Consider the following 20,026-nt stretch of genomic DNA (forward strand, 5'->3'; position numbering starts at 1 on the left):
AGCAAGAATCAGGCTAGGGATAACGAGGTTAGTTTAATCAGGGAGGATGAGGCCCTCTTGTAGCAGTTGAGGTGTGAACACCAACGGAGAAGAAACTGCTTTTGTAGTTGGCTAGCCATTTACAGTCTTTGTTTAATCCTGAGCAGATGGTGTCAAATTTGCAAATGAACTGAAGCTCAGCAGTTTCTCTTTGAAGTCTGGTCCTGAAGTTTTTTTGCTGCAGGATGGCTACCTTTAAATCTGCTATTGTGTGTCCAGGGAGGGTGAAGTGTTCCCCTACAGGTTTTTGTATATTGCCATTCCTAATAACTGATTTGTGTCCATTTATCCTTTTACGTAGGGACTGTCCAGTTTGGCCGATGTACATAGCAGAGGGGCATTGCTGGTACATGATGGCGTATATTACATTGGTGGACGTGGAGGTGAATGAACCGGTGACGGTGTGGCTGATCTGGTTAGCTCCTGTGATGGTGTTGCTGGTGTAGATATGTGGGCAGAGTTGGCATCAAGGTTTGTTGCATGGATTGGTTCCTGAGTTAGAGTTACTATGATGCGGTGTGTAGTTGCTGGTGAAAATATGCTTCAGGTTGGTGGGTTGTCTGTGGGCGAGGACTGGCCTGCCTCCCAAGGCCTGTGAAAGTGAGGGATCGTTGTCCAGGATGGGTTGTAGATCACTGACGATGCATTGGAGAGGTTTTAGCTGAGGACTCGTTTCAGAGTAGCAGCCATGACTTCTGTTGGGTTTCTTTCTTGGGCTTGCCTTGCAGCAGGAGGCTTCTGGGTACACATCTGGCTCTGTTGATCGGTTTCCTTATTTCCTCGTGTGGGTATTGTAGTTTTGAGAAGATCTTTCAAGAAGCCGTCCTGCAGCAAAAAAACTTCAATCCCTAGCCTGATTTTTGCTTGCATATTTATACCTGCCTCTGGAAATTTCCACTACATGCATCCGACGAAGTGGGTATTCACTCACGAAAGCTTATGCTCCAATAGGTCTGCTTTTTAAAGTATGCCTTTTTGCCTCTCACTGCTTCTTTTACTTTGTTGTTTAGCCATTGTGGCTCTTTTTTGGTTCTTTTGCTATGTTTCTTAATATGGGGTATACATTAAAGTTGAGCCTCTATTATGGGGTCTTTAAGAAGTTTCCACGCAGCTTGTAGAGATTTCACTTTTGGCACTGTACCCTTTACTTTCTGTTTAACTAACCTCCTCATTTTTGTGTAGTTCCCCTTTCTGAAATTAAATGCTACATTGTTGGGCCACTGTGGTGTTTTTCCTGCCACAGGGATATTAAATTTAATTATATTATGGTCACTATTACCAAGTGGTCCAGCTATGTTCACTTCTTGGACCAGATCCTGTGCTACGCTTAGGACTAAATCAAGAATTGCCTCTCTTCTGGGGGGTTCCAGGACCAGCTGCTCCAAGAAGCAGTCATTTAAGGTGTCAAGAAACTTTATCTCAGCATCCTGTCCTGAGGTGACATGTACCCAGTCAACATGGGGATAACTGAAATCCCCCGTTATTAATTATTATTATTGAGTTTTTTATTTTAATATCCTCTCTAATCTCCCTGAGCATTTCACAGTCATTTTCACCGGCCTGTTCAGGTGGTCAGTAATATATCCCTATGACTATATTCCTATGATTAGAGCATGGAATTTCAATCCATAGAGATTCTGTAGTACAGTTTGATTCATTTACGATTTTTACTTCATTTGATTCTATGCTTTCTTTCACATATAATGCCACTCCTCCGCCAGCATGACCTGTTCTGTCCTTCCGATATATTTTGTACCCTAGTATTACTGTATCCCATTGATTATCCTCATTCCACCAAGTTTCTATGATGTCTATTATATCAATATCCTCATTTAATATGAGGCACTCTAGTTCAGCCAGCGGGGATTGAAAGCATTGAGGAGGTCGTGAACTCAGCCAATTTGGTGTGGGTGAAGAAGGATGCCTTGTCACACAACAATACTCCCTTGTAAAAGATTAAGGGATCTGTGGCACCCAAAAAGTCAGATTCTATGCTTCATAGGCAGAAGGATGGTTGCCGGTAGCAATTCTTCAAGGGTAGGGTGCTTAAAAAGAGATGGAACCATCAGCTGCAGCAATGTGCTGGCTATTAAATCCAGATATAGATTTGTAATCATTGCCATCTACCTAAGCCACATGAAAGAAGAGAAAGATCAGCGAGTTGGCAGGGATGTAGTATTTTGGGCCGGAAAGAATGAGAACTTTTTCTGTTTATTTACAGATTTTTCCTGTTGTACTTTTCACAATTAATCTAATTTTCAGATTATTGTCAGATAATTATTTTCAGATAATTTTCAGACAGGGCTGAGATTAAGTCATAAGAACCTGAAAATATAATGAACTTGTGTACTGACCACTTATTCAATAGCTACTGTCATACCGTTATGGCATCTGGCTTTAGCTGCAAATCCTGTTTTACTTTCTATCCATCTAAAGTTTGTCTACAGGACCCCTGGGACTCCCACATCCTATCTAACACCCCCCCTCCCCCGTTCCCCGACCCCTGACTGCCCCAGAACCTCCGCCTCTTCCAACTGCCCCCTGGGACCCCTCGCCGCTAACCGCTCCCTGTCCCCTGACTGCCCCCTAGGGCCCCCTACCCAACCTCCCCACCACCGCGCGTGCCACTGCCACCCCCTTACCATACCGCTCAGAGTGGCAGGAGCTCGCAGCCCCGCTGCCTGTGCGGCAGCATACCTGTGTGGGAAGGAGAACAGCGGGGGAGGGGCCGGGGGTGAGCCTCCCGGGCCAGGAGCTCAGGGGCCAGGCAGGACAGTCCTGCGGGCTGGATGTGGCTCACAGGCCGTAGTTTGCCCACCTGTGATCTACCATACCAAACCAAAAAAACTCCTCAAAGCGGAGCTTGTCATGTAATCCAATGAAATCAGGAGCTGAGGGCTTAAGAAGACCCTACCAAATATCACAAGAGTTAACAACGCAGACGCGTGAAAGGTGGGGATTATCTCAATGAAGGACTACATGAGATTTAGTGTGTAAATGTGAAGTTGCCATCACCCTTTAAGGCTAAAATAGAGGTGATCTGGGAGGGTAGACACCATTCTCCAAACAACATGCATCAAATTTTACAAACCTAGGCTAAAATCCTGGTACTGGTTAAGTCAGTGGGAGTTTTGCATTGACTTCAATGGGACCTCGATTTCAAACCAAAAGTTTCAGTTGGGGGGAGGGGGTGCGGGCTGGGGGTGGAAGCATTGCTGGCCATACATCTATTGAATTCTTGAAAATGTGGCAGTTGCTGTCATGAGCTTTCCCCTCCCCCGTTAGGGCAGTTGAAAAAATTTTACTCCCTGCTCAGCAGAAAGCACACAAAATTACAGACCCTGCTACTATAGGAGTGGCTGAGCAGCCATCCTGCTCTGCCACCTGAGTTCTTGCAGAGGCTGCTGGCACCATGCATGCTAGCTTGAACAGTTATTTTTAGTAAAGTCACGGACAGGTCACAGGCTCTGTGAATTTTTGTTTATTGCCCGTGACCTGTCTACACTGTCAGACCCAAACAAAGAACCACGACAAAAACTTACCCTTAATCATGAGCTTCCAGAGTTAATTCTACAGCAGAACCCAAACCAAGTTGGACTAGCTGAGGTAAATACAGTTGGTAAACAGGAGGTGTTATACTCTGGTGAATTTAAACTGAGGTGAACCACAGGGTTTCACGCTGAGGAAAGGGCTGTCATTTGTAAGAAATACCCATTGAGAGAATAAGGGCTTGCCTACATAGCGCTTTAGTGCACATCAGGAGGACGTAAATTCTAGTGTGTACCAGCCTGATGCATACTAACCAGCCATGTGGACCCCGCAGGCATGCACAAAAAATTCTCTAGTGCATGTTCATGTAGCACTGTCTGAAACACGACTATATCTGTGTACACTTGGGAACTTTTTGTGCACACCAGCAGCGTCCAAATGACCACTTACTGTGCAACATACCAGTGCGCACCAGAATTTACACCCTTCTGATGTGCACTAAATCATTATGTAGGCAAGTCCAGAGAGAGGTCACATGAGCAGTTTACTCTTGAACAGTAAGGTACTTTATAGCTAAAAGACTGTCTGCAGGTTTTTTTGTTAAATCTTTCTAAATTTTTCATAAATCATAAGACCAGAAGGGACCAATGTGACCACTAGACTGACCTCCTGAATAACAGAGATGCAAGGCCAGAGAATTCTCTGAATTAATTCCTAATTGAACAAGAGGCCTCTCTAGTTCAACTGCCTTGATAAATGGGACCCTGGGCCATGACTGGGGCCCTTAGGTGTTACCACAATAATAAATAAAAATAAATAATGAGATCCTAATCAGGCCTCTGGGAGTTATTGTAATATAAAGTAATATCAATCATTCAGCCATACTATTTTTTTATCTCAGCTAACACAGTATAACCAGCTATGTCAAGTAGATTGGGAGTTGTACAGTTTGCTTCAGAATGAGAGCCTCAGCCACTCGATGCTAACAGACACAGCAATGGAAGAAAAAAGTGGAAAGTCCCAATTTCATTGCCTAACCAGGTCTAATCTGTGGTATACTCTAATTACCACTACCTGGAATTTTAAATTGTAACTACTGCATCCTGTAACTGTCATTTGTTAGGATGTTGGTTTTGTTTGGTTTTTAAATAATGGTCTATGTTTTGACTCTTTCTCCTTTGCTCGATAACATACAGGAATATTAAATTTTTCTATAGTAACTACTACACACTACAGTAATTCACACTACTGAAGTTTCCAAGACTAATTATTTCACTTACACACACACACACACTTCTTCTTGACTCCTTCTGTTTGCATGTGGATTCTCCACCACACCTTCCGGTCCATAGCATGGTTTTGTAGGTCTTGGAGTCTATCAGATCTTCAGTCTTCCATGCTTTTCCCTCCTCCCATACTCTCTTTGCTGGCCATTCTTCTCCTGTTCTTATCACATGTCCAGTCCACCTCAAATGTGCATTCTCCAACCTATCTATTATTGAGAATTTCAAGCTCATCTTATGCCCTAATTTCTTCCACATGCACTCTGGATGGCAGGCAAGTGGAGGATAGACATTGTCAATATATTATTTTCTACTACATGTATCATCTTTTCTTCCATCTCCTTAAAACCCACTATTTACAAACCATAGAGTAGGCAGCGATAAATGCATGCAGCATACTCTTGTCCTTTCAGTTTGTTACTTCATTGCTGATCCTACAATACTTCTGTTACCTTTTGCAATGCTGCCCATGCACATTGGGTTCTTCTTCTCATTCTCTCTCTCAAATAGCACTGTGTGTATTTCCAAAGTACACATTCTTCCTTCTGATTCAACTTCTCTCCTGAAACTTCAATCAACAGCTCTTTTCCCACATTTCCTACTTGCATAACTTCAATTTTCTTTGTTTACAACTTCAAACCATGGTCTTCAAACACAGATTTCCACTCTGATAACATATTTAATTTTGCTGTCAGCCAAAAGGGCCACATAGTCAGCATACATTAGTTATCTTGGTGTACCCACAGGTTTGGTTCTCCTACTAAGTAACTCCATAACTAGGATGAAGAGAAGTGGACTCAGAATACTGCCTTGTCTCAATCCCACCATCACTTCAAAATTCTCCAAAATTCCATGTATTGTTACCACGTTAGAGGAGCTATATCGAGGGTCAAGAGCTATCATCTCCACTTTTTAAGTCCTCCTTCCATCCATCTCAATTCTCCAAACACCAGTTCACAGAATCATAGAACATTAGGATTGAAAGAGACCTCAGGAGGTCATCTAGTCCAACCTCCTGCTCAAAGCATGACCAACTCCAACTAAATCATCCCAGTCAGGACTTTGTCAAGCCAGGCCTCAAAAACCTCTAAGGATGGATATTCCACCACCTCCACTTCCAGTTCCCACAGAATCAAGTCATATAGTTTCTCAAGAACAATAAATGGTACATAGCAGTTACACTCTCCGTTCATCATTCTTTCAAACTTCTGTCTCATTGCAAATATTGCGTCTATAGTACTCCTTCCCATCCTAAGGCCATGTTGCTTCTCTCCTATATTTTCCTCCACCTTGAACATCAACCTTGCCACCAAAACATTCTCAAGGACTTTGAGAGGCTGACTTAATAGGGTGATGCCCTAACAGGTGTTTGGATCATTTCAGCATACTTGCCCTTCAAAGAGGCACAATTAATCCCATTCTTCAGTTATCTGGTAACCTCGCTTGACCACAGTAAACACATTGTAAACTATGAAATCATTCTGTTGCCATATTTCCAAATGCCTTGATCATATCAACAATTATCCCATCTTCACCAACTGCTTTACCATTCTTCATCTTATTCAGTGCTTCTTCTACCTTCTCAACAGAGAACACCACCTTTTGAGGTTTCCCCATAATTGTCGGTGGTGCTTGTACTCGCACCTCTCTCCTCTCATTTAACAGCCTTTGAAAATATTTTCCATACCTCTATCACTTCTTTAGAGTTAGTGATCACACAGTCCCCATCGCTCATACAAAGATTTCTTCATAGTGTGTGTTTATTGTTCCTCTTTTGCCAACCCAAAAAACAATTTCCTACCATCCTCTTCCTTTAGTTTCTATATAAATTCCTCTGGGGTGCGTCCATTCTTGCCTTAGCAACTGCCTTTTTAACCCGTTTGTATGCATTTTTGAATGTTTCATCATCATGATCTGCTTCCTCAGAGTAGTTTTCTTTTTTTGTATATCAAACTTCTACCACCAGCTTGTTCTCCAAAAGCACTCCATCTTACCACTCATTTCTGCCACATTACCTCCACTGCTTTAATGAAACATTTTAAACTTCCTCTATTTTTCTGCCACTGACTTCACTGATGTTGACAAAGCATGAAAGAACTTGCTTCATTTTTTGACAAAAAGCTTTCTGTCTTCCCTCACATCACCACCACTGCAATTTCTTACTCAATTTCATTCTCTTTCCGGTCTCCTTAGGTTGCAGTCAGATTTTATCTATTAATAATTTATGATGTTCTGCCATGTATTCACTAGGTATAACCTTTATGTCTTTCACCATTTTCATATATTCTCTTCTTATCAAAATATAGCCCACCTGGGCTTTACTTTTTACCCTGTAGTGTATCACCACGAGGGATTGTCTTATATGTGTATACATACACAAGCATATAAGATAATTTGTTACATATAAATATACACATGTAAATACACAGATATAAATGTAAAGTATAGTAGAAATTTAAAACAGGACTATGTAAAAATGGCATTTTCTTATTCAACGTATCAGTTCATTTTGCATATTAAGAGTCATACCTGCTTATTTCAGTGACTAAAATAAATTTTCAATGTGTTTTACTCCTCTTATCCCTGCAGTGTCAAAACAAGTTATATTGAAAATTACATTGAACTGGATTCAATTCTGTCCTGTTCATCATCGACAGAATTGTTTATGAATCCTGCAAACACTTATGCACACTTTACAAGTGTGAAATCACAGGAGTAAGGCTAAGCATGTGTGTAGGATTTGCAGGATTGGGGCACAAGTTCCAATCAGTTTTCTTGTGCAATCTCACTAATAGCCATAGTGTTTCATAAGACAATTTGGTTGCAAAGGTGGGCCTCATCTGCCCAATGGAACCTTTATTAATGGCAGCGACATGGCTAAGGGAAAGAATCCACCATGAAACTCAAAGCCCAGGCTGAGTTTTTGTAGGACAAGATAAATTGTGAGCAAATAAAACTAAAATAATCACAGTTGAGTATATGTAGTGTCTTCTCCACAATTCGATCCAGAGTGCTGAAACAATTTATATATTTGGGGTGCTGAGAACCACTGACCAAACTGTAAACCCTGTATATAATGGAAACCACCTCAAGCCATGGGGTACAGTAGCACCCCCAGCAGCCCTAGTTCCAGCACCTATGATTCTAGCTGCACATCCAAAAACCTCTTAATACTTATTTCATTGCAGCTTTCCATTGTAAAGACACATCCAGCATACTGTAAACCAAGAGAGACGTCTTCAGCCAAACAGCAGCAGTGATGGAGAGAACACATGCCTCCCATACTCCTCTACGTGGTGTGAACTACAAACCATAACTGAGACAGCAATGCCAATATTATTAAGCACAGGCAATTTCTTTTTCCTCTTTTTATTTGAAAATACTGGGAGGGGAGCGGGGAAAATATGAAAAGCATACTGCAACTAAGATATTTTTTGAAAACCCAATTACCTATTTTAATCACTACATATAGACTTAAAAGCTTATCTTTATCCACACAATTTTGAAAATTTTGGTTTGAATATTTAAAAATTTAAACTTTCTTTAAAAAAAAAGGTAAAAAAAAAAAAAAAGATGCATGGGGTGGTGAGGGTGGGTGTGTCTCAATGTCCCAATAAGAGGCATGAATCAGACACTCATTTTGATTTTCTAATGTTATTCTAACCAAGGTTGAACATTTCATTAAAAAAGTGCTTTCTTTATAAAATAATCTCTAGAGGCCACAAACCTCAACCCAATTCAATATTTAAACTGTAAGTGTGAAGGGCAAAAAACATTTCTTTGAGTAGAATCCTACATAAACAGGATTGGAAAACATGATCACTTTATCATCTCATAAAATCCAATCATGCAAATATTTAATCAGGGACATGTCAGACTGCTCCTCAGAACAATATCAACACCGACAAATTGATGCCCTCAGGTTTCAATACTCAGTGACTTCTATTACTTTATTGGATGATAAACTCAGAACATAAAAAAAAAGGACTTATGTCACAGATATTACATTGCTCATTTACTGCCTGTAATGAAAACCAAAAGGCTGTTTTCAAGGGCCACATTATTGCCTAAAGTACACAGAGTGAAAACAAACTATCCCCAGCTCTCAACACGAGACTCTGAATTACATCCCAGAGCTGAAGAGCTCTGCATAAGCTCAAAAGCTTGTCTCTCACACCAATAGAAGCTGGTCCAGTAAAAGATAGTAAAGTCACACACCTTGTCTTCGTGACAAAATAACATCCTTACACACGGCTGTCATGAAAAGGACAGCCATCTATCTACTTTTGCTGTTTGAGTAGCTACCAAAATAAAATAAATAGAACAATATCATCCAGAAGCTATTCCTGATAACGTAGATGATAAACTTTTAAGAATACAAACTATGTATTATAGGATCAACAAAGTAAAAGCAGCTCTCATTAACTGAAGCCAAAATGCCCTTCTTTTAAATAAAATAAAAAATAAAATATTTACAAAAATACAGGACAAGACGACACTTGGTGAAAATTTAAGAAACCCACATAGTGAATTCTAGGTTATTAAACATGTGAAAAATCAACCAGAAGATGTCATTCTAAGGCAGATTTCCATTTTCTTTGCAAACCATGACATTTCAACCCCAATTTTATTTTTGTGTCGTTACAAGCATCTCTCTTATTTTATATTTTTCTTTCAATAAAGACACCACCTATCAATGGCTCCAGGTGCTATGTAAACATTCAAAAACAGTGAATGCACTATGCAAGTAAAGAAACATAATTTGCCCCATTAGGATCTTTCAAACAAACAAAAATAAATGATTCCATGTGACCGGCATTACCACCCACCCCATCATAGTAACAAAAGCTCAGGTTTGGGGGAAGAGCAGAGAGCTTTGCAACCTGTCCAAAAAGATAACAAGCCCAGGCCCTGTCTGACCGGGATTATCTGGTGAGATTTCATAAATGCCTCTGTGATCTAAAATGAGCTACAGAGGCAGCTGGACAGAGATAAACAGACAATTTACAGTTTAAGGGAATTTGCCTTTAAAAGAGCGCTGGGGTTTGGGGTGTTCTGACCAGTCAGTCTTTTAGTGTGTTCTCAGAGGTTCCCATGGTAACGAGTGAGTCTTTTTAATCCAGTCAAGGGCTCAGAAGAGCTCCCCAATCTGAACGATCTAGTCAGGCCATTAATATTGGGGCACAGAAGGGTCACTCTACTGTGACCTGCTTTCAAATCATCTGGTAATGAAAGGCTGAAATCATAGTGCAGGATGGTGCTACAACTTAGCCTGGGACAGCTGGGGGAAGCTGTTTAGAAGCCATTCTTTGGTATCCTCCTGGTCTTTGACTCCTCATTAAAGCAAGAGTTACTTCAAACACTGAACAATATGCACTAAGGCTATATCTATGCTGCAACGAAAGGGCAGGCTCAGACTAGGCTCAAGCCTAAACCCCCTTCCATCTACACACAAATCTCACTAACCCAGGGCTCAGACCAAAGGGCCCAGGTTTGAACCCACATCAAGTCATGGCCCAGGGAACGAGCCCCATTGCTTTGCACTAGAGATGCAGCACTCCCAAATCAGGTGCTGGGAGTCCTACAAAAGTCTCCCACAATCCCCTGGGCCAACCTCCTTTGTCCTCTCTATCCCAAGAATCTGCAGCTGAATCCAGCGAAGACAGAAAGAACCTCCCTTGGTGTACAGCAGCCGCTTGGCAAGTCAATGTTAACCCTTCCTTTTTCTTCTGACTACTGTGCTGCAAACACACCAGCAGAGAGCCTTGTGTGTTTGCAACGGAGGCTTCTTCTAGTCAGTCTTTTGCAAAGCATGCTGCTACACGGTCATGGGAGCACAAACAGATTGTGGTTAATCTCTGGTGCAAGGCCTGCAAAACTGTAGACTTTAGTGAGAACATCAGGAATGGCCATACCCACCAGCAAATAACGAAGAAGTTGGCAGTTTTGCAAATTTACCAGATTGGTGACTAGTGCAGGGAGTGAATTAAGCAGCTCAAGAACAAGTACTAGAAAACCAGGAATCAGAACTGCACTTTGGGCAACTCACCAAGCTCATGCCTGCTTTATGAGTAGTTTCACCATGTGCTAGGCATGTCATCCAGCATGGAGCCAAAGGTGGTGCATGATGACCTGGTCAACCAGTATGGTATCCTGCTAGACCCAGGAACAGCCTACAGAGGAGTCTGTAGGAGACACAGAAGAGATAGAAGCCATCCTGAGCCAGGCATGTTTCTGGCTCCATTTTAATGTTTATTAATAGAGTAAAGAAAGGGATTTTCACTCTATGAACCAATGCAAAAGTTATGAGAAGCCCCAGCTAGCAGTGTATATCTGCTAATGGTGGATTGTATACCACTGCCTTGGTTCTCCCCTCCCACACACTCCATCTGGAGCTCAAAATGGCAACCAAAAAATGCAAACAGCGAACACCACCTTTTCTGGGAAGGTGCAGATTTCGCTAGGGCCATTCCTGATTCTTAAAAATAACCACCTTACTTTGCCATGCCTGTAAATACATGACTCTGTAACCACTCAGTCTATTGAGACACCTGGAAACAATGAACTGTGTGGAGGTAGGGCAGGTGGAAATGTTTTAGATTTGCAAACCTAGTCCATTTCAATGAGAGGTAGTCCGTGCAGTACATAGGTGACAAAATCATTTGTCCCAAACGAGACTGGGGTTTGGGATGATGTTCAGAAATGTGCCGGGGGGTGAGGGGAGGGAGGGGATGGAAGGCTGTGGAGTTCTGCATGTTTGCATGCAGCCACAACAGGGTAAGCTATGTGAAAGCTAATGCAGCATCCTGTTGATTCCCTCATGAAATCTGACCCAAGTCAGGGTGCTGATAGCTGCACATTCTTCCTGAAGAAGGAACTCCAGACAGGTAGTCATATTTTGGGGAAGGGTGTATTTCCCAAGGTCACCTCAGTTGCTGATCAGCCCACTGGGCAGAAGCCAGAGGCGACACGTCGTGGGGGCGTGTGGGGTCATGTGCTTCCCCAGATTTTTGCCAGGGTTTGCGAGCCCCACGGTGCTGCCAGGCCTACACGGAAGTTGGGAGCTGCAGCATTGGGGAGAGGCAGCAGCAAACAGCTGGGAGCTGCAGGGAAAGCCACTGCTTTTGTTGCTGCCTCTTACTGTGGAGCTAAAGCAGGCGTCCCACCCTGCAGCGCCAGCACCTGGGAGTTTCAGGGACAGGCCGCTGAGGGAAAAGGGAGAGTGTGCTTGGGAGCATGAGTCAGGCTGTGGATGGGCTGAACCTTTAAATTGCGTCCGTCCCCCCCGCCACTCTTAGCAGGCCCCAGTAGTCTCTGGCAGAAGCCCCTAGCTCCATCACCCCTCCTCAGAAAAGAAGCCCTGAGCTTCCACCCATCCAAGTCTGGTAGAAGAATGGAGCCAGCGGGGAGGGCGGGAAGCTCTGCAAACCGCACTTTAGCTGTAAAAGAGCAACATGCGGCTCCCTAGCCACAATTTGGCCACCCCCATTATATGCCTTTCCCTCTTGTATTCTAAAAAGCTCGTATAATGTTTATAAAATGGGGGGAAATGAACCCACATATGCTTTATGACTTTTTATACTAAGCTAATAAAAACGATATATATGACAAGTTTATTAATGATGAGATGCTAATAATCCGTGACAATGGAGACAATATTAGGTTTCAGAGCAGCAGCCGTGTTAGTCTGTATTCACAAAAAGAAAAGGAGAAGTGAGCTGTAGCTCACGAAAGCTTATGCTCAAATAAATTTGTTAGTCTCTAAGGTGCCACAAGTACTCCTTTTCTTGTAATGATACTAGGGTTTTACAAGAAGCCTAGAAGTTGCATGTTTTGTCCTTTTTCAAAAAATATGAGAACTATCAGTAATTACAAATATAGCCCCGATAATTGAAAAAACCTATCCAGTGTTATTAGTGACCATGAATCAGTACAGTTTTATGGTCTATGACTAGGGTCATACCAAATTCTCAGCCATGAAAAACACATCACAGACGATGAAATCTTCTTCCCATTGTGAAATCTGGTCTTTCGCGTGCTTTTACCCTATACTATACAGATTTCACGGGGAAGACCAGCGTTTCTCAAATTGTGGATTCTGACCCAAAAAGGAGTTGCGGGGGGGGGGGGTGTCACAGTATTCCCAACCTTACTTCTGTGCTGCCATCAGAGCTGGGCAGCTGGAGAGCGGTGGCTGTTGGCTGGGCACCCAACCAGCAGCAGTGCAGAAGTAAGGGTGGCAATACTATATCATGCCACCCTTACTTCTGCATTGCTGTCTTCAGAGCTGAGCAGCCAGTGAGTGGCAGCTACTGGCCAAGGGCCCAGCTCTGCAGGCAGAAGCACAGAAGTAACGGTGGCAATACCATACCACGCTATCCTTACTTCCATGCTGCTGTTGGCTCTGCCTTCAGAGCTGGGCTCCCAGCCAGCAGCCGCTGCTCTCCAGCCACCCAGCTCTGACGACAGTGCTGCTGCCAGCAGCAGTGCAGAACTCAGGATAGCAGAACTGCAACCCCCCCTACAATAACCTTGCAAACCCCTGCCCCCCACCCAACTCCTTTTTGGTCAGGACCCCTACAATTACAACACTCTGAAATTTCAGATTTAAATATCTGAAATAATGAAATTTACTATTTTTAAAATCCTCTGACCATGAAATTGACCAAAATGGACTGTAAATTTGGTAGGGCCCTAGCTATGAGAAGCAAGTTAATGGTCACAGTCCATTCCATATAACACAATTAGCACTAACTTATACTTTGTTGCCTGTCTTAAAGTGCCCAAGGACTGAACAGGAAGTAACACAATCTTTGAGATTCTGTTTGAGGTACTTTTTACTGCTGCACTTTGAATATACAAAATGCTGCTTCACACGAGTGGTTTCATTATCCACAGAGTGATTCTTGTGTTGCTTCTGACTTACTTGGGGGCAGATTATTCTATCCTTAGTTACAGTGTATAAGTAGTGATGAGCTGCCAGAATCTTAACTAGTTCCCTCCTCACCCCACGAGGGGGGTCGTTGTCCAGCCCCACCCCCAAGGGACTCCTGCCCCATCTATCCCCCTCCCATCTGCCCCCAGAACCGGGCAGGAGGGTCTTGTGGGCCACCGTAGTGGGTGCCCACCCCACCCCTAAGAGCCAGAGGGACCTGCCAGGGGGCGAGGTGGGGACTCCCGGCAGTGCTTACCTGGGGCAGCTCCCAGGAAGCATCTGGCAGGTCTGTCTGGCTCCTGGGGTAGGGGAGTGTACCTAAGGGTGGGAGCAGGGGGAGCGGCCGCTCCCCCACTGATCACATCAAAAGTGGCGCCTTTGGCGCCAACTCTGTGGGTGCTCCGGGGATGGAGCACCCATGGGGAAAATTTGGTGGGTGCAGAGCACCCACCGGCAGCTCCCCACCCCACACCCAGCCCCAGCCCACCTCCGCTCTGCCTCCACCCCTAAACGGACCACCCCGCTCTGTTTCTCCATGCCCCCCCCCCGGCTTCCCACGAATCAGCTGTTCGGTGGGAAGCCGGGGAGGGCCAAGAAGTAGGCAGCGGCTTCCCGCTCAGGCCCAGGGAGGCGGAGGTGAGTTGGGGCGAGGAGTGGTTCCCCTGCGTGCCCCCCCACCCAGGTTACCTGCTGCAGCGCAGGCAGCCCTCCTTGCGCCCCCCCGCCCCAGCTCACCTCCGCCTCCCTGGGCCCGAGTGTGAAGCAGCCGCCTGCTTCTCAGCCTGCCCCGGCTTCCTGCGTGAACAGCTGATTTGCAGGAAGTCTGGGGGGAGGACGGGGACGTAGAAGCAGAATAGGGCGGTCCATTCGGGGCAGAGGCAGAGTGGAGGTGAGTTGGGCTGAGAGCTGCCGGTGGGTGCTCTGCACCCACCAAATTTTCCCCTTGGGTGCTCCAGCCCTGGAGCACCCATGGAGTCGCGGAACAACCGGTTGTAAAAGGACTTAGTGACAGAGGATGTGGAAAAAGCTAATGTACTCAATGCTTTTTTTTTTTTTTTTGCCTCTGTTTTCACTAACAAGGTCAGCTCCCAGACTGCTGCGCTGGGCATCACAAAATGGGGAAGAGATGGCCAGCCCTCTGTGGAGATAGAGGTGGTTAGGGACTATTTAGAAAAGCTGGACGTGCACAAGTCCATGGGGCCGGACGAGTTGCATCCGAGAGTGCTGAAGGAATTGGCGGCTGTGATTGCAGAGCCATTGGCCATTATCTTTGAAAACTCGTGGCGAACCGGGGAAGTCCCGGATGACTGGAAAAAGGCTAATGTAGTGCCAATCTTTAAAAAAGGGAAGAAGGAGGATCCTGGGAACTACAGGCCAGTCAGCCTCACTTCAGTCCCTGGAAAAATCATGGAGCAGGTCCTCAAAGAATCAATCCTGAAGCACTTACATGAGAGGAAAGTGATCAGGAACAGCCAGCATGGATTCACCAAGGGAAGGTCATGCCTGACTAATCCAATCGCCTTTTATGATGAGATTACTGGTTCTGTGGATGAAGGGAAAGCAGTGGATGTATTGTTTCTTGACTTTAGCAAAGCTTTTGACACGGTCTCCCACAGTATTCTTGTCAGCAAGTTAAGGAAGTATGGGCTGGATGAATGCACTACAAGGTGGGTAGAAAGCTGGCTAGATTGTCGGGCTCAACGGGTAGTGATCAATGGCTCCATATCTAGTTGGCAGCCGGTATCAAGTGGAGTACCCCAAGGGTCGGTCCTGGGGCCGGTTTTGTTCAATATCTTCATAAATGATCTGGAGGATGGTGTGGATTGCACTCTCAGCAAATTTGTGGATGATACTAAACTGGGAGGAGTGGTAGATACGCTGGAGGGGAGGGATAGGATACAGAAAGACCTAGACAAATTGGAGGATTGGGCCAAAAGAAATCTGATGAGGTTCAATAAGGATAAGTGCAGGGTCCTGCACTTAGGACGGAAGAACCCAATGCACAGCTACAGACTAGGGACCGAATGGCTAGGCAGCAGTTCTGCGGAAAAGGACCTAGGGGTGACAGTGGACGAGAAGCTGGATATGAGTCAGCAGTGTGCCCTTGTTGCCAAGAAGGCCAATGGCATTTTGGGATGTATAAGTAGGGGCATAGCGAGCAGATCGAAGGATGTGATCGTTCCCCTCTATTCGACATTGGTGAGGCCTCATCTGGAGTACTGTGTCCAGTTTTGGGCCCCACACTTCAAGAAGGATGTGGATAAATTGGAGAGAGTCCAGCGAAGGGCAACAAAAATGATTAGGGGACTGGAACACATGAGTTATGAGGAGAGGCTGAGGGAGCTGGGATTGTTTAGCCTGCAGAAGAGAAGAATGAGGGGGGATTTGATAGCTGCTTTCAACTACCTGAAAGGGGGTTCCAAAGAGGATGGCTCTAGACTGTTCTCAATGGTAGCAGATGACAGAACGAGGAGTAATGGTCTCAAGTTGCAGTGGGGGAGGTTTAGATTGGATATTAGGAAAAACTTTTTCACTAAGAGGGTGGTGAAACACTGGAATGCGTTACCTAGGGAGGTGGTAGAATCTCCTTCCTTAGAGGTTTTTAAGGTCAGGCTTGACAAAGCCCTGGCTGGGATGATTTAACTGGGAATTGGTCCTGCTTTGAGCAGGGGGTTGGACTAGATGACCTTCTGGGGTCCCTTCCAACCCTGATATTCTATGACTTCTAAATTTAACAACTGGTTCTAGCGAACTGGTGGAAACTGGCTCCAGCTCACTACTGTGTATAAGTACTACCTTACTCTGAATTGTCCCACTGAAATCACTGCTCAAAATAACAGTGGAAGAATCCGTGCCTTTGTGAACAAACACCACACACAATTTACTGTATATAATGTTTTTAATCTTTAAGGAGCTTTACAGACACAGAACTACTTAAATCTGTTTTACCCCAGTGCCACTCCCTTGACTTCAACTGTTATTCCCAATTTACACCACTGTAAATGAGATTAGTCATATTAACCACTTAAGTAAAAATAGAGGATTTCATACTCTAACTCTGCCAATAGGACTCTCATCACAAGAACTACATTTGCAGCAATTTTTCTGGTAGAACAGCAGCACTGCTTTGGACAGGATGCACAGTAATGTCATTAGAAATGATTAGATTGAAGTTATTCTGCCTATTCTCACTGGCAAAGGGAAGATTTCACAATAACCTAAGACCCATATGCAGTATTTGGCGCTATCTTATGAAAAACTGCTAAAACAAAATAAAGTATTCACAATTTTAATTCAGAAGGGGATAAGAGATTATAATCTTGAAATTATAAATCGAAATTGAAAAATTCATTCAGTAGAAATATTTCACTCAAAAATAGCAAATCTGAGATATTTAGAAATCCATTAAAACTATACAAATGAGTTTAACAGGCAGGCTAGAGAAAATGTGATGAAACACATTTAAGGTGACAAAGCCGGTTATTCCTATCTTTGTACCAATTCATTAATGGGCTTGAACATGGTGCAAATGGAGTCCACAGCAAAACTGCTATGAAAGTAGGTTTCAAACCAATATCGAGTTTCAGACTAGACTGATTACAAACAAAATACAAGTTAAGAACAATAGAAGTCTGAAGAGGGCTGAGGGAATGCTTCACAATAGGTTCTTTTGGAAAATTCACATATTAGTAGTGATGTTTCTGTAACACCTGGAGACCAACCCCACCCACCAACATCAGGGCCCACTGTGCTAGGCATATAGACATACACTTCAACACCTAACATTGTTTTATTTAAAGCATCAGCATTGTTTACTTTAACAGGATTTTTTTCATTTTGATGGAAAAAACTTTGAGGAAAAAAATGGTCTGTCATCAGTTCTGAAGGTTGCAGCACAATAAGGGTGTAGTGAAAGTGGTTTATTATGAAACAGAAGGGGATGCTTTACAAACTCTAAGCCATCATCTGACCCCAATCCTGCAACTCATGTGTAGGTGGACTTGTGACCTCACGGAGCCCCACTGATTTCTGTGGAAGCTGAAATTTCTAACCTCCTTTGTGATTATGTACACATTCACTCATGTTGCCATGTGCTTCAATTATTGTTCAAGGACTAAGGCAAATGTGTTTTAATGGTAGAATCTTGCACCTTGCTGTGTGTGGGTGGCAGCGTTCACTAATATGTAATACATTGCACAATCAAGGCCATAATGCTCTTCTATTGAAAAACACTTACCAAGATCTCATTTCTCAGGAATGTATTCTGCACTAGAGTGATGAGGATGTTGTGGAATTAATACAAGGGCATAAAGTATTCACACTGGACAATATATGTAGAGTAGCAACATAGGAAAATGCACAGACACAAAGCACTTCAAATTAGATTTCAAGCATCTAGAGATGCAGCTTTTGAGGGGAGAATAATTTATGCTCTGTTTATTTAAAGGAACATATTTTATTGGTGAGGACCAATCAAGATATGAGTTGTACTTTGTAAATATTTCCCAACCTATATTGATCATAACCCATTATGTTATTAAAGGTCCAATTTAAATTATTTGGAGGAGACACAAAGAAATTACTTGTGTTCTGTGAACCCAAGAATTTACCTTGGACATCATCCATTCTAGTGAAACTCTCAGAACCAATCTTCCTAATGGAAGATCGGAAGCAACCTCAATGCATTCTATGAGAATGATATCCAGATATTTTCTTTTCCACTCATACCCGTGTGTTCCTATTACTATGATCATCCCCCTCCCTCTCCTTGAGTTTCTACACCCACTTGTGGTGTCTCATCCTCATTTAGGCTATCGTTTATATATTGTATGTTTGTTCAACAACCAGCACAATGGGGCCCTGATTCTGATTGGCACACATAGGTGCTACCATAATACAAACAATTTATAACCATATTTCTTACAAATCTTCTCAGAGACACAGACACCTTTAAAAGTCTCAGAATAAAATGTTAATCATAGTAAATTACAGACACTTGCTCTCCCTGCAAATCAGAACAGAATTGAACCCTTTTTTCCTAATAGTCAGCAGGAAAAATTCTAGCACCTTGAGGTGCACATTATACAGAGTCTCTCAACAGAGGGGTTGTGTGACGGGGTTGGGACTCACCACGGCAGTGCCTCCTGCTGTTCACTCTGGGAATTAACTCAGTTTGTGCCGAGCATCCTCTGCCAGCGGTGTCCCGTCTATCTCTCGCCCTAGATTGGCATCTCGACCCGCGTTGCTCCCAGTGTCCTCTTCAGGACACTGCCTTTCGGCAGTGCCCACTGCTCCAATCTCACCCCCTTCTTGGGGTTTGGTGTTATCAGCAGTCCTTCTCTTCGCCCTAGCCACAATGGCCGACCACATCTCAAAGTCTAACCGCTACTGGCAGGGGTCTGGTGCAGGCCATGATGGCCACTCCTAACGGCCAGGTGGAAGTGCAAGGGGGAAGGGACCCAGGCCCGCCCCCTACTCTGGGTCCTGCCCCAGGGACCCTTAAGCAGCAACCTTCCTGCCTGCCCTCCATCTCCCCCTTTGTCCGTCTCTCTCCCTGCTCTGTTTCCCCTTTGGCCTCTTTGCACCGGCTAGGCCCTTTTTCTCAGGGCCTGCAGCCCAGCAGGTACGGGAGGGAAGTTCCCTTCTGCTCCCCCAACCTGCCCAGCACTGAGCTGTCCATGGTGCTAGTCTCCTCACACATGAGACAGACCTTCACCCTCTGAAAGCCTGGGAGAGACTACCTGCTCCCTTCTTGGGCAGCCTTTATACAGGGCCTAGCCTAGCCCTGATTGGCTGGCTGTAATACCGGCCCTGATTGGATCTCTAACAGGCCCTTCCTGATTGGCTGCCGCCTTGCGCAGCTGCTCTGACCTGTTGTAGCCCAATCTGGCATGGGGGTGGGGACACCACCCCACCACAAGTTGTCACTCTATATTTGCAGCTGACAAACTACTTTACACAATTAAAGTGTTTCATTCACTCTCCTCTCACACACACTCTCTATTTTCATATATTAGACACACACAACCAAAGAGAGAGAGAGAGAATCGTAGGACTGGAAGGAACATTGAGAGGTCATCTAGTCCAGTCCCCTGCACTCAAGGCAGGACTAAGTATTATCTAGACCATCCCTGACAGGTTTTTCTCCAACCTGCTCTTAAAAATCCCCAATGATGGATATTCCACAGCCTCCCAGGGCAATTTATTCCAGTGCTTAACCACTCTGACAGTTAGGAAGTTTTTCCTAATATTCAACCTAAACCGCCCTTGCTGCATTTTA

At 44.1% G+C, this 20,026-nt stretch overlaps 1 protein-coding gene across 3 annotated transcripts in view; it reads right to left on the bottom strand.

The window, feature by feature from the left end:
- CNTN1 (contactin 1) overlaps window positions 1–20,026 on the bottom strand; it is a 438,772-nt gene that overhangs the window by 400,620 nt on the left and 18,126 nt on the right. Inside the window, exon 2 of one of the 3 annotated variants that reach the window (XM_084625047.1) lies at window positions 10,861–10,996. The exons of the other annotated variants lie outside the window; for them this stretch is intronic. The gene's annotated coding sequence lies outside the window, so the exon portion shown is untranslated. The remainder of the gene's footprint in view (window positions 1–10,860; window positions 10,997–20,026) is intronic. 3 annotated transcript variants of the gene reach the window in all.

The sequence above is a fragment of the Lepidochelys olivacea genome, assembly GCF_965140295.1.
Source record: "Lepidochelys olivacea isolate rLepOli2 genome assembly, chromosome: 1".
Taxonomy (NCBI): Eukaryota; Metazoa; Chordata; order Testudines; family Cheloniidae; genus Lepidochelys; species Lepidochelys olivacea.